We start from the raw sequence: 13,462 nt of genomic DNA, 5'->3' as shown, positions 1-13,462 counted from the left end.
TTGAAAAGCACTTGTTAAATTCAAACTCGTTTTGAATTTTTTTATAACCATATTTTTCATGGTTTTAATGAGAATATTTATGTTATTATAGGAGGATAATGGATTTGAATATAATTTCGTCGATTTTAATCCCTTATTTTTTTTTCTTCCTTCTTCTTTCTCATTTTATTGTCAAAAATACTAGCAAATTAGCAAAAAGTCATTTCGCGGTTAACGTTGAAATATCTTTTTTATTTGTAAAATTCATTCATGTATTCTATTTTACAATTTTTTTTTTTTTTTTTTACTGGTATAAATTTATTTTATTATATTAGGAATATCATAGATACCGCAAGGTCTAAAAGTCGAAAGGCTGCATGATACGAAAGGCTAAAAAATAATATTGAAGATAAAAATAACAAAGAAAAGGATTAATGTGTAATTTGATTGATTTATTGCTTTTTTTAGACAAAAAATATTATAATAACATTACATTATAATATATTAAAAATATGGAAATTTTAAGATCTTTTCAATTTTTTTATTAATTATTTTTTTTTTTTTTTTTATAAAAAAATATAAATTTATTATTAAAAAAATATTCTGATTTCATCATAACAGTGAGAAAAAAAAATATAGCATACAATTTTTTTTAAAAAAAAACGGAATTTAAGAAAAATATATAATTTAACAATTCTAGAAATTTTAAGAAATTTAACAACCAACGACTTCATAATACAAGGTATAATAATGGGAATATAATTAGTGCAAATGATAATACGAGGAGGAGGGGGGGGGGGGGTAATTTTTAAAAAAAAGGGAAGAAGAAGAAAATCTAGATTAATCGGGCTCCTCGGGGAATGAACCTATGAAGCATGTGAAATTAGATTTTATAATCTGAATTCATATGCGTTGACGTAAGTAGGCGCCTTCTTTTGGGTCTCCTGATTTTGTTCTTAAGGTTCTGCCAATCTTTTTAATCAGGCTAAGAGCCTGACTTCCAAGAGATGTTAAGGTTGTCGTGACAACTGGTACGAATTTATACTCATCTGGAATATCCACATATTTATTTGTTTTAAAATCTTCGGTGTATTTTAAAATGTCTTTATTGATGTTGGAGGGTGAGAGGGGGTCAACGCAGGAGAAATCCCAGGCTAGAAATCGGCCATTCTCCCAGGGAATTTGTGTAATTCCATCGGGTCGTCTCCCATCCGTAAAGAGATTTGAGGGTTCTAAAGTGGCAGGAAAGCCTGCTGACTGTAAAGCTCGTTTTATGAGAGCATTACATCTGTTATGCCGGATCGAGCGTCCACTGCTAAAAATGCATTGGAGGCAATGACGACCAGTTTGACTAACTGGCCTTTTGCACTTGGCGCACTTATATGAAACTGAGGTTGTTGCATTTAATCGAATGGCTACAGCAAAACTGAATTCTTGATTTGAAAGTTCGAGATCAAGATTTTTAGAGGGGATGGCATCCAAGTATTCATGTCCTGAACCTTGGTTGAGGGAAGCTAATAGGGCATGATCTTCAGATTGCAGTGTCGAAAAGAGGTAATCAACGGACCTTGCAATCATCGGATTATCCCAATCCTTTTGTTTATGGGAGGCTGGTGGTAGACATTCATCTCCAACTGAGGCTTTCCAAATGACATAAGCTTCGTCAAGCAGTGCATCTGGCAAGGTCAGGTGATCAGTTATTATTTAGGAGCTTGCCAATCTGGACGAGATGAAACCACTAATTGATAAGGCTATGGGTGATCGTAACCCTAAGCCTCCTTTATTGCAAGGGAAAGTGGCTTGATGCCACGAATTGGAGTTAAATTTGAGGTTAGTTATTTTTTCCATGATGTTTTTAATTATGGATTCATATGCTCTTAAGGGATTGGGATGTTTAAAAACAGCAGTAGACCGTAGAGCATATAGGATCTTTGGTATATTGAAGAAATTTTTAATTAAGAAGAAAGATTTATGCGTGGGAAGTTGCATAAGTAGACCCTCCATATTGTTCAAATTATTCGAAGTAGCCTGGAAAAAGGTTTCAACTGCTAAGCAACCCCCAACTGGTGAGCCAAGATGTGTTAGTTCTTCGGCCATAACCTCTTTAAAGGCGTGACAGTTGGGAGATTGAGAGGTGAGCTGACAGAATTCTGTTTTGTCGACGTTTAGGAGAAGGCCTATGTCTGGCCCATCCTTTTGCAAAATTTCTAGGGCTTTCTCTATCTCTTCTGGGCTTCCGCTTATAATCCCGTCATCTATGTACCAGATGTGAAGATCTAACAGGCAACTGCTTTTAATTTTTTTAACTAGATTGTCTATTCCTAGATAGAATAATATCGACCCTAGGGGATCACCCTGTTGAATTCCTTCTGAAGAAGAAAGCCTATATTCACCATATTGTAAGATGGAGGGATTCGCATAGCAGCTTAAAATGTAGCTGGAGTAGCATGGGAAGCTATTGATAAAGGATTTTAGGAAGACGGATCGCTTTATTGTGTTGTATGCATTGTAAAAATCGATTTTAATCAGGTGTTTATTTTGAGGATTATTTTGTAGATATATTCGGGTTATATGAGCGGCAGACTCGCAGCCGCCTTTGACACCAACCCCTAGTTGAGTTGATGTGAGAACTGTAGAGACCTTCTCATTGATTCGAGCCGAGATCAATTTTGATACTAGTCTTCTAAAAAGGGTGCCTATGGCAATTGGGCGCAAGTCTTTGTTTGGTTTTGTAAGAGCTATTAGTTTTGCTCCAAACATAATTGGCTGGGCGAAGATAGGAACGTCACCATGTAAGATCCTGTTACAAAGGAGAGTTATACTGTTGAGTAGGGTAGTTTGAGAATTTAGAAGAGGGATTGTTAGGTCTTGAAGATATATCGGTCTCATGCCTTTAAAACCATGTGCAGAATCTTTTTGGAAGGTTGAGATTGCTTTTCTCACTTCCTCTGGGGTAAATTCTATTGGATAAGATGTGGGATTTAAACCAGAAAATTCAGTTGAAGATGCCTGATGTGTGGGGTGCTTCATAGCCAATCGGGTATAAGTTTGAAAATTAATGGGGGCTAGTGTGTCTGATGAAGAGGCCAGACGGAGTGCTCCTTTTATATCTAAATTATCGATTTTTTTTCCAACTATTTTTAATTAAATTATATTTATTTATTTTAAAAAAATGGAATATAATATATTAAAAAAATGGAAAATTTTAAGATCTTTTCAATTTTTTTATTAATTCTTTGAAATAAATTGCGGTTTTAATTTTATTTAATTTTATTTAATTTTATTAATTTTTAATTTATATTTTTAATTAAATTATATTTGGTTATTTTTAAAAAATGGATTAATTTTTTTATTAATTCTTTGAAATAAATTGCGATTTTAATTTTATTAATTTTTAATTTATATTTTTAATTAAATTATATTTGGTTATTTTAAAATAATGGAATTTTTAAAATTATATGTATATTCTATTTAAGTTTTTTTTCAAAACTAAATTGATAGTAAGTATAACGATATTGTGAGTACTGGATTAGGGAAAAGGCTAACATCTTAAACGCAATTTTAAGTATTTTTATATCATTCTACTCAGAATTAAATTTCCTATCCAATTATGCTTAGATGTATTTTTTTACGTTAACGGTTCAAAAAATAATATTTTTGTCGCGAAAATGTTCGAAAGGAAAAGGCTAACATCTTAAGTTTAATTTTAAAAATTTTTATATCATTGAACTCAGGATTAAATTTCCTATCTAAATATGCTTTGATGTAATTTTTTACGTTATCGGTTCAAAAAATAAGTTTTAAAAATTTTTTTGTGGTAAAAACGTTCGAAGGGAAACGGCTAACATCGTAAACGCAATTTTAAGTATTTTTATATCATTCTACTCAGAATTAAATTTCCTATCCAATTATGCTTAGATGTATTTTTTTACGTTAACGGTTCAAAAAATAATATTTTTGTCGCGAAAATGTTCGAAGGGAAAAGGCTAACATCTTAAATTTAATTTTAAAATTTTTTATATCATTGAACTCAGGATTAAATTTCCTATCTAAATATGCTTTGATGTAATTTTTTACGTTATCGGTTCAAAAAATAAATTTTAAAAATTTTTTTGTGGTAAAAACGTTCGAAGGGAAAAGGCTAACATCTTAAACGCAATTTTGAATATTTTTATATCATTCTACTCAGAATTAAATTTCCTATCCAATTATGCTTAGATGTATTTTTTTACGTTTCCGGTTCAAAAAATAATATTTCTGTCGCGAAAATGTTCGAAGGGAAAAGGCTAACATCTTAAATTTAATTTTAAAATTTTTTATATCATTGAACTCAGGATTAAATTTCCTATCTAAATATGCTTTGATGTAATTTTTTACGTTATCGGTTCAAAAAATAAATTTTAAAAATTTTTTTGTGGTAAAAACGTTCGAAGGGAAAAGGCTAACATCTTAAATGCAATATTAAGTATTTTTATATCATTCTACTCAGAATTAAATCTCCTATCCAATTATGCTTAGATGTATTTTTTTACGTTTCCGGTTCAAAAAATTATATTTCTGTCGCGAAAATATTCGAAGGGAAAAGGCTAACATCTTAAGTTTAATTTTAAAAATTTTTATATCATTGAACTCAGGATTAAATTTCCTATCTAAATATGCTTTAAAAAATAAATTTTAAAAATTCTTTGGTGGTAAAAACGTTCGAAGGGAAAAGGCTAACATCTTAAATGCAATTTTAAGTATTTTTATATCATTCTACTCAGAATTAAATTTCCTATTCAATTATGCTTAGATGTATTTTTTTACGTTTCCGGTTCAAAAAATAATATTTTTGTCGCGAAAATGTTCGAAGGGAAAAAGCTAACATCTTAAGTTTAATTTTATAAATTTTTATATCATTGAACTTAGAATTAAATTTCCTATCGAAATATCCTTTGACGTAATTTTTTACGTTATCGGTTCAAAAAATAAATTTTAAAAGTTTTTTTGTGGTAAAAACGTTCGAAGGGAAAAGGCTAACATCTTAAACGCAATTTTGAATATTTTTATATCATTGAACTCAGAATTAAATTTCCTATCTAAATATGCTTTGATGTAATTTTTTACGTTATCGGTTCAAAAAATAAATTTTAAAAGTTTTTTTGTGGTAAAAACGTTAGAAGGGAAACGGCTAACATCGTAAACGCAATTTTAAGTATTTTTATATCATTCTACTCAGAATTAAATTTCCTATCCAATTATGCTTAGATGTATTTTTTTACGTTAACGGTTCAAAAAATAATATTTTTGTCGCGAAAATGTTCGAAGGGAAAAGGCTAACATCTTAAATTTAATTTTAAAATTTTTTATATCATTGAACTCAGGATTAAATTTCCTATCTAAATATGCTTTGATGTAATTTTTTACGTTATCGGTTCAAAAAATAAATTTTAAAAATTTTTTTGTGGTAAAAACGTTCGAAGGGAAAAGGCTAACATCTTAAACGCAATTTTGAATATTTTTATATCATTCTACTCAGAATTAAATTTCCTATCCAATTATGCTTAGATGTATTTTTTTACGTTTCCAGTTCAAAAAATAATATTTCTGTCGCGAAAATGTTCGAAGGGAAAAGGCTAACATCTTAAATTTAATTTTAAATATTTTTATATCATTGAACTCAGGATTAAATTTCCTATCTAAATATGCTTTGATGTAATTTTTTACGTTATCGGTTCAAAAAATAAATTTTAAAAATTTTTTTGTGGTAAAAACGTTCGAAGGGAAAAGGCTAACATCTTAAATGCAATATTAAGTATTTTTATATCATTCTACTCAGAATTAAATCTCCTATCCAATTATGCTTAGATGTATTTTTTTACGTTTCCGGTTCAAAAAATTATATTTCTGTCGCGAAAATATTCGAAGGGAAAAGGCTAACATCTTAAGTTTAATTTTAAAAATTTTTATATCATTGAACTCAGGATTAAATTTCCTATCTAAATATGCTTTAAAAAATAAATTTTAAAAATTCTTTGGTGGTAAAAACGTTCGAAGGGAAAAGGCTAACATCTTAAATGCAATTTTAAGTATTTTTATATCATTCTACTCAGAATTAAATTTCCTATTCAATTATGCTTAGATGTATTTTTTTACGTTTCCGGTTCAAAAAATAATATTTTTGTCGCGAAAATGTTCGAAGGGAAAAAGCTAACATCTTAAGTTTAATTTTATAAATTTTTATATCATTGAACTTAGAATTAAATTTCCTATCGAAATATCCTTTGACGTAATTTTTTACGTTATCGGTTCAAAAAATAAATTTTAAAAGTTTTTTTGTGGTAAAAACGTTCGAAGGGAAAAGGCTAACATCTTAAACGCAATTTTGAATATTTTTATATCATTGAACTCAGAATTAAATTTCCTATCTAAATATGCTTTGATGTAATTTTTTACGTTATCGGTTCAAAAAATAAATTTTAAAAGTTTTTTTGTGGTAAAAACGTTAGAAGGGAAAAGGCTAACATCTTAAACGCAATTTTGAATATTTTTATATCATTGAACTCAGAATTAAATTTCCTATCTAAATATGCTTAGATGTATTTTTTTACGTTTCAGGTTCAAAAAATAATATTTTTGTGGCGAAAATGTTCGAAGGGAATCTTAAATTGAATTTTAAAAATTTTTATATCATTGAACTCAGGATTAAATTTCCTATCTAAATATGCTTTGATGTAATTTTTTACGTTATTGGTTCAAAAAATAAATTTTAAAAATTTTTTTGTGGTAAAAACGTTAGAAGGGAAATTCTAACATCTTAAACGCAATTTTGAGTATTTTTATATCATTCTACTCAGAATTAAATTTCCTATCCAATTATGCTTAGATGTATTTTTTTACGTTTCCGGTTCAAAAAATAATATTTCTGTCGCGAAAATGTTCGAAGGGAAAAGGCTAACATCTTAAATTTAATTTTATAAATTTTTATATCATTGAACTTAGAATTAAATTTCCTATCTAAATATGCTTTGATGTAATTTTTTACGTTATCGGTTCAAAAAATAAATTTTAAAAATTTTTTTGTGGTAAAAACGTTCGAAGGGAAAAGGCTAACATCTTAAACGCAATTTTGAATATTTTTATATCATTCTACTCAGAATCAAATTTCCTATCCAATTATGCTTAGATGTATTTTTTTACGTTTCCGGTTCAAAAAATAATATTTTTTACGCGAAAATGTTCGAAGGGAATCTTAAATTGAATTTTAAAAATTTTTATATCATTGAACTCAGGATTAAATTTCCTAACTAAATATGCTTTGATGTAATTTTGTTATCGGTTCAAAAAATAAATTTTAATAATTTTTTTGTGGTAAAAACGTTCGAAGACAAAAGGCTAACATCTTAAACGCAATTTTGAATATTTTTATATCATTCTACTCAGAATTAAATTTCCTATCCAATTATGCTTAGATGTATTTTTTTACGTTTCCGGTTCAAAAAATAATATTTCTGTCGCGAAAATGTTCGAAGGGAAAAGGCTAACATCTTAGGTTTAATTTTAAAAATTTATATATCATTGAACTCAGAATTAAATTTCCTATCTAAATATGCTTTGATGTAATTTTTTACGTTATCGGTTCAAAAAATAAATTTTAAAAATTTTTTTGTGGTAAAAACGTTCGAAGGGAAAAGGCTAACATCTTAAACGCAATTTTGAATATTTTTATATCATTCTACTCAGAATTAAATTTCCTATCCAATTATGCTTAGATGTATTTTTTTACGTTTCCGGTTCAAAAAATAATATTTTTGTCGCGAAAATTTTTGAAGGGAATCTTAAGTTTAATTTTAAAAATTTTTATATCATTGAACTCAGGATTAAATTTCCTATCTAAATATGCTTTGATGTAATTTTTTACGTTATCGGTTCAAAAAATAAATTTAAAAAATTTTTTTGTGGTAAAAACGTTCGAAGGGAAAAGGCTAACATCTTAAACGCAATTTTAAGTATTTTTATATCATTCTACTCAGAATTAAATTTCCTATATAATTATGCTTAGATGTATTTTTTTACGTTTCCGGTTTAAAAAATAATATTTCTGTCGATAAAATGTTCGAAGGGAAAAGGCTAACATCTTAAATTTAATTTTAAATATTTTTATATCATTGAACTCAGAATTAAATTTCCTATCTAAATATGCTTTGATGTAATTTTTTACGTTATCGGTTCAAAAAATAATTTTTAAAATTTTTTTGTGGTAAAAACGTTCGAAGGGAAAAGGCTAACATCTTAAACGCAATTTTGAATATTTTTATATCATTCTACTCAGAATTAAATTTCCTATCCAATTATGCTTAGATGTATTTTTTTACGTTTCCGGTTCAAAAAATAATATTTTTGTCGCGAAAATGTTCGAAGGGAAAAGGCTAACATCTTAAGTTTAATTTTTAAAATTTTTATATCATTGAACTCAGGATTAAATTTCCTATCTAAATATGCTTTGATGTAATTTTTTACGTTATCGGTTCAAAAAATAAATTTTAATAATTTTTTTGTGGTAAAAACGTTCGAAGACAAAAGGCTAACATCTTAAACGCAATTTTGAATATTTTTATATCATTCTACTCAGAATTAAATTTCCTATCAAATTATGCTTAGATGTATTTTTTTACGTTTCCGGTTCAAAAAATAATATTTCTGTCGCGAAAATGTTCGAAGGGAAAAGGCTAACATCTTAAGTTTAATTTTAAAAATTTTTATATCATTGAACTCAGGATTAAATTTCCTATCTAAATATGCTTTGAAATTTTTTACGTTATCGGTTCAAAAAATAAATTTTAAAAATTTTTTTGTGGTAAAAACGTTCGAAGGGAAAAGGCTAACATCTTAAACGCAATTTTAAGTATTTTTAGATCATTCTACTCAGAATTAAATTTCCTATCCAATTATGCTTAGATGTATTTTTTTACGTTAACGGTTCAAAAAATAATATTTTTGTCGCGAAAATGTTCGAAGGGAAAAGGCTAACATCTTAAGTTTAATTTTTAAAATTTTTATATCATTGAACTCAGGATTAAATTTCCTATCTAAATATGCTTTGATGTAATTTTTTACGTTATCGGTTCAAAAATAAAATTTTAATAATTTTTTTGTGGTAAAAACGTTCGAAGACAAAAGGCTAACATCTTAAACGCAATTTTGAATATTTTTATATCATTCTACTCAGAATTAAATTTCCTATCCAATTATGCTTAGATGTATTTTTTTACGTTTCCGGTTCAAAAAATAATATTTCTGTCGCGAAAATGTTAGAAGGGAAAAGGCTAACATCTTAAATTTAATTTTAAAAATTTTTATATCATTGAACTCAGGATTAAATTTCCTATCTAAATATGCTTTGATGTAATTTTTTACGTTATCGGTTCAAAAAATAAATTTAAAAAATTTTTTTGTGGTAAAAACGTTCGAAGAGAAAAGGCTAACATCTTAAACGCAATTTTAAGTATTTTTATATCATTCTACTCAGAATTAAATTTCCTATCCAATTATGCTTAGATGTATTTTTTTACGTTTCCGGTTCAAAAAATAATATTTCTGTCGCGAAAATGTTCGAAGGGAAAAGGCATACATCTTAAATTTAATTTTAAAAATTTTTATATCATTGAACTCAATATTAAATTTCCTATCTAAATATGCTTAGATGTAATTTTTTACGTTATCGGTTCAAAAAATAAATTTTAAAAATTTTTTGTGGTAAAAACGTTCGAAGGGAAAAGGCTAACATCTTAAACGCAATTTTGAATATTTTTTATCATTGAACTCAGGATTAAATTTCCTATCTAAATATGCTTTGATGTAATTTTTTACGTTATCGGTTCAAAAAATAAATTTTAAAAATTTTTTTGTGGTAAAAACGTTCGAAGGGAAAAGGCTAACATCTTAAACGCAATTTTGAATATTTTTATATCATTCTACTCAGAATTAAATTTCCTATCCAATTATGCTTAGATGTATTTTTTTAAGTTTCCGGTTCAAAAAATAATATTTCTGTCGCGAAAATGTTCGAAGGGAAAAGGCATACATCTTAAATTTAATTTTAAAAATTTTTATATCATTGAACTCAATATTAAATTTCCTATCTAAATATGCTTTGATGTAATTTTTTACGTTATCGGTTCAAAAAATAAATTTTAAAAATTTTTTTGTGGTAAAAACGTTCGAAGGGAAAAGGCTAACATCTTAAACGCAATTTTGAATATTTTTTTATCATTCTACTCAGAATTAAATTTCCTATCCAATTATGCTTAGATGTATTTTTTTACGTTAACGGTTCAAAAAATAATATTTTTGTCGCGAAAATGTTCGAAGGGAAAAGGCTAACATCTTAAATTTAATTTTAAAATTTTTTATATCATTGAACTCAGGATTAAATTTCCTATCTAAATATGCTTTGATGTAATTTTTTACGTTATCGGTTCAAAAAATAAATTTTAAAAATTTTTTTGTGGTAAAAACGTTCGAAGGGAAAAGGCTAACATCTTAAACGCAATTTTGAATATTTTTATATCATTCTACTCAGAATTAAATTTCCTATCCAATTATGCTTAGATGTATTTTTTTACGTTTCCGGTTCAAAAAATAATATTTCTGTCGCGAAAATGTTCGAAGGGAAAAGGCTAACATCTTAAATTTAATTTTAAAATTTTTTATATCATTGAACTCAGGATTAAATTTCCTATCTAAATATGCTTTGATGTAATTTTTTACGTTATCGGTTCAAAAAATAAATTTTAAAAATTTTTTTGTGGTAAAAACGTTCGAAGGGAAAAGGCTAACATCTTAAATGCAATATTAAGTATTTTTATATCATTCTACTCAGAATTAAATCTCCTATCCAATTATGCTTAGATGTATTTTTTTACGTTTCCGGTTCAAAAAATAATATTTCTGTCGCGAAAATATTCGAAGGGAAAAGGCTAACATCTTAAGTTTAATTTTAAAAATTTTTATATCATTGAACTCAGGATTAAATTTCCTATCTAAATATGCTTTAAAAAATAAATTTTAAAAATTCTTTGGTGGTAAAAACGTTCGAAGGGAAAAGGCTAACATCTTAAATGCAATTTTAAGTATTTTTATATCATTCTACTCAGAATTAAATTTCCTATTCAATTATGCTTAGATGTATTTTTTTACGTTTCCGGTTCAAAAAATAATATTTTTGTCGCGAAAATGTTCGAAGGGAAAAAGCTAACATCTTAAGTTTAATTTTATAAATTTTTATATCATTGAACTTAGAATTAAATTTCCTATCGAAATATCCTTTGACGTAATTTTTTACGTTATCGGTTCAAAAAATAAATTTTAAAAGTTTTTTTGTGGTAAAAACGTTCGAAGGGAAAAGGCTAACATCTTAAACGCAATTTTGAATATTTTTATATCATTGAACTCAGAATTAAATTTCCTATCTAAATATGCTTTGATGTAATTTTTTACGTTATCGGTTCAAAAAATAAATTTTAAAAGTTTTTTTGTGGTAAAAACGTTAGAAGGGAAAAGGCTAACATCTTAAACGCAATTTTGAATATTTTTATATCATTGAACTCCGAATTAAATTTCCTATCTAAATATGCTTTGATGTAATTTTTTACGTTATCGGTTCAAAAAATAAATTTTAATAATTTTTTTGTGGTAAAAACGTTCGAAGGGAAAAGTCTAACATCTTAAACGCAATTTTGAATATTTTTATATCATTCTACTCAGAATTAAATTTCCTATCCAATTATGCTTAGATGTATTTTTTTACGTTTCAGGTTCAAAAAATAATATTTTTGTCGCGAAAATGTTCGAAGGGAATCTTAAATTGAATTTTAAAAATTTTTATATCATTGAACTCAGGATTAAATTTCCTATCTAAATATGCTTTGATGTAATTTTTTACGTTATTGGTTCAAAAAATAAATTTTAAAAATTTTTTTGTGGTAAAAACGTTAGAAGGGAAATTCTAACATCTTAAACGCAATTTTGAGTATTTTTATATCATTCTACTCAGAATTAAATTTCCTATCCAATTATGCTTAGATGTATTTTTTTACGTTTCCGGTTCAAAAAATAATATTTCTGTCGCGAAAATGTTCGAAGGGAAAAGGCTAACATCTTAAATTTAATTTTATAAATTTTTATATCATTGAACTTAGAATTAAATTTCCTATCTAAATATGCTTTGATGTAATTTTTTACGTTATCGGTTCAAAAAATAAATTTTAAAAATTTTTTTGTGGTAAAAACGTTCGAAGGGAAAAGGCTAACATCTTAAACGCAATTTTGAATATTTTTATATCATTCTACTCAGAATCAAATTTCCTATCCAATTATGCTTAGATGTATTTTTTTACGTTTCCGGTTCAAAAAATAATATTTTTGTCGCGAAAATGTTCGAAGGGAATCTTAAATTGAATTTTAAAAATTTTTATATCATTGAACTCAGGATTAAATTTCCTAACTAAATATGCTTTGATGTAATTTTGTTATCGGTTCAAAAAATAAATTTTAATAATTTTTTTGTGGTAAAAACGTTCGAAGACAAAAGGCTAACATCTTAAACGCAATTTTGAATATTTTTATATCATTCTACTCAGAATTAAATTTCCTATCCAATTATGCTTAGATGTATTTTTTTACGTTTCCGGTTCAAAAAATAATATTTCTGTCGCGAAAATGTTCGAAGGGAAAAGGCTAACATCTTAGGTTTAATTTTAAAAATTTATATATCATTGAACTCAGAATTAAATTTCCTATCTAAATATGCTTTGATGTAATTTTTTACGTTATCGGTTCAAAAAATAAATTTTAAAAATTTTTTTGTGGTAAAAACGTTCGAAGGGAAAAGGCTAACATCTTAAACGCAATTTTGAATATTTTTATATCATTCTACTCAGAATTAAATTTCCTATCCAATTATGCTTAGATGTATTTTTTTACGTTTCCGGTTCAAAAAATAATATTTTTGTCGCGAAAATTTTTGAAGGGAATCTTAAGTTTAATTTTAAAAATTTTTATATCATTGAACTCAGGATTAAATTTCCTATCTAAATATGCTTTGATGTAATTTTTTACGTTATCGGTTCAAAAAATAAATTTAAAAAATTTTTTTGTGGTAAAAACGTTCGAAGGGAAAAGGCTAACATCTTAAACGCAATTTTAAGTATTTTTATATCATTCTACTCAGAATTAAATTTCCTATATAATTATGCTTAGATGTATTTTTTTACGTTTCCTGTTTAAAAAATAATATTTCTGTCGATAAAATGTTCGAAGGGAAAAGGCTAACATCTTAAATTTAATTTTAAATATTTTTATATCATTGAACTCAGAATTAAATTTCCTATCTAAATATGCTTTGATGTAATTTTTTACGTTATCGGTTCAAAAAATAATTTTTAAAAATTTTTTTGTGGTAAAAACGTTCGAAGGGAAAAGGCTAACATCTTAAACGCAATTT

This window comes from Gordionus sp. m RMFG-2023, chromosome 3 (genome assembly GCF_954871325.1).
Source record: "Gordionus sp. m RMFG-2023 chromosome 3, tfGorSpeb1-WG-v2, whole genome shotgun sequence".
Classification (NCBI taxonomy): domain Eukaryota; kingdom Metazoa; phylum Nematomorpha; class Gordioida; order Chordodea; family Parachordodidae; genus Gordionus; species Gordionus sp. m RMFG-2023.
Note: the sequence above shows the minus strand (reverse complement) of the source record.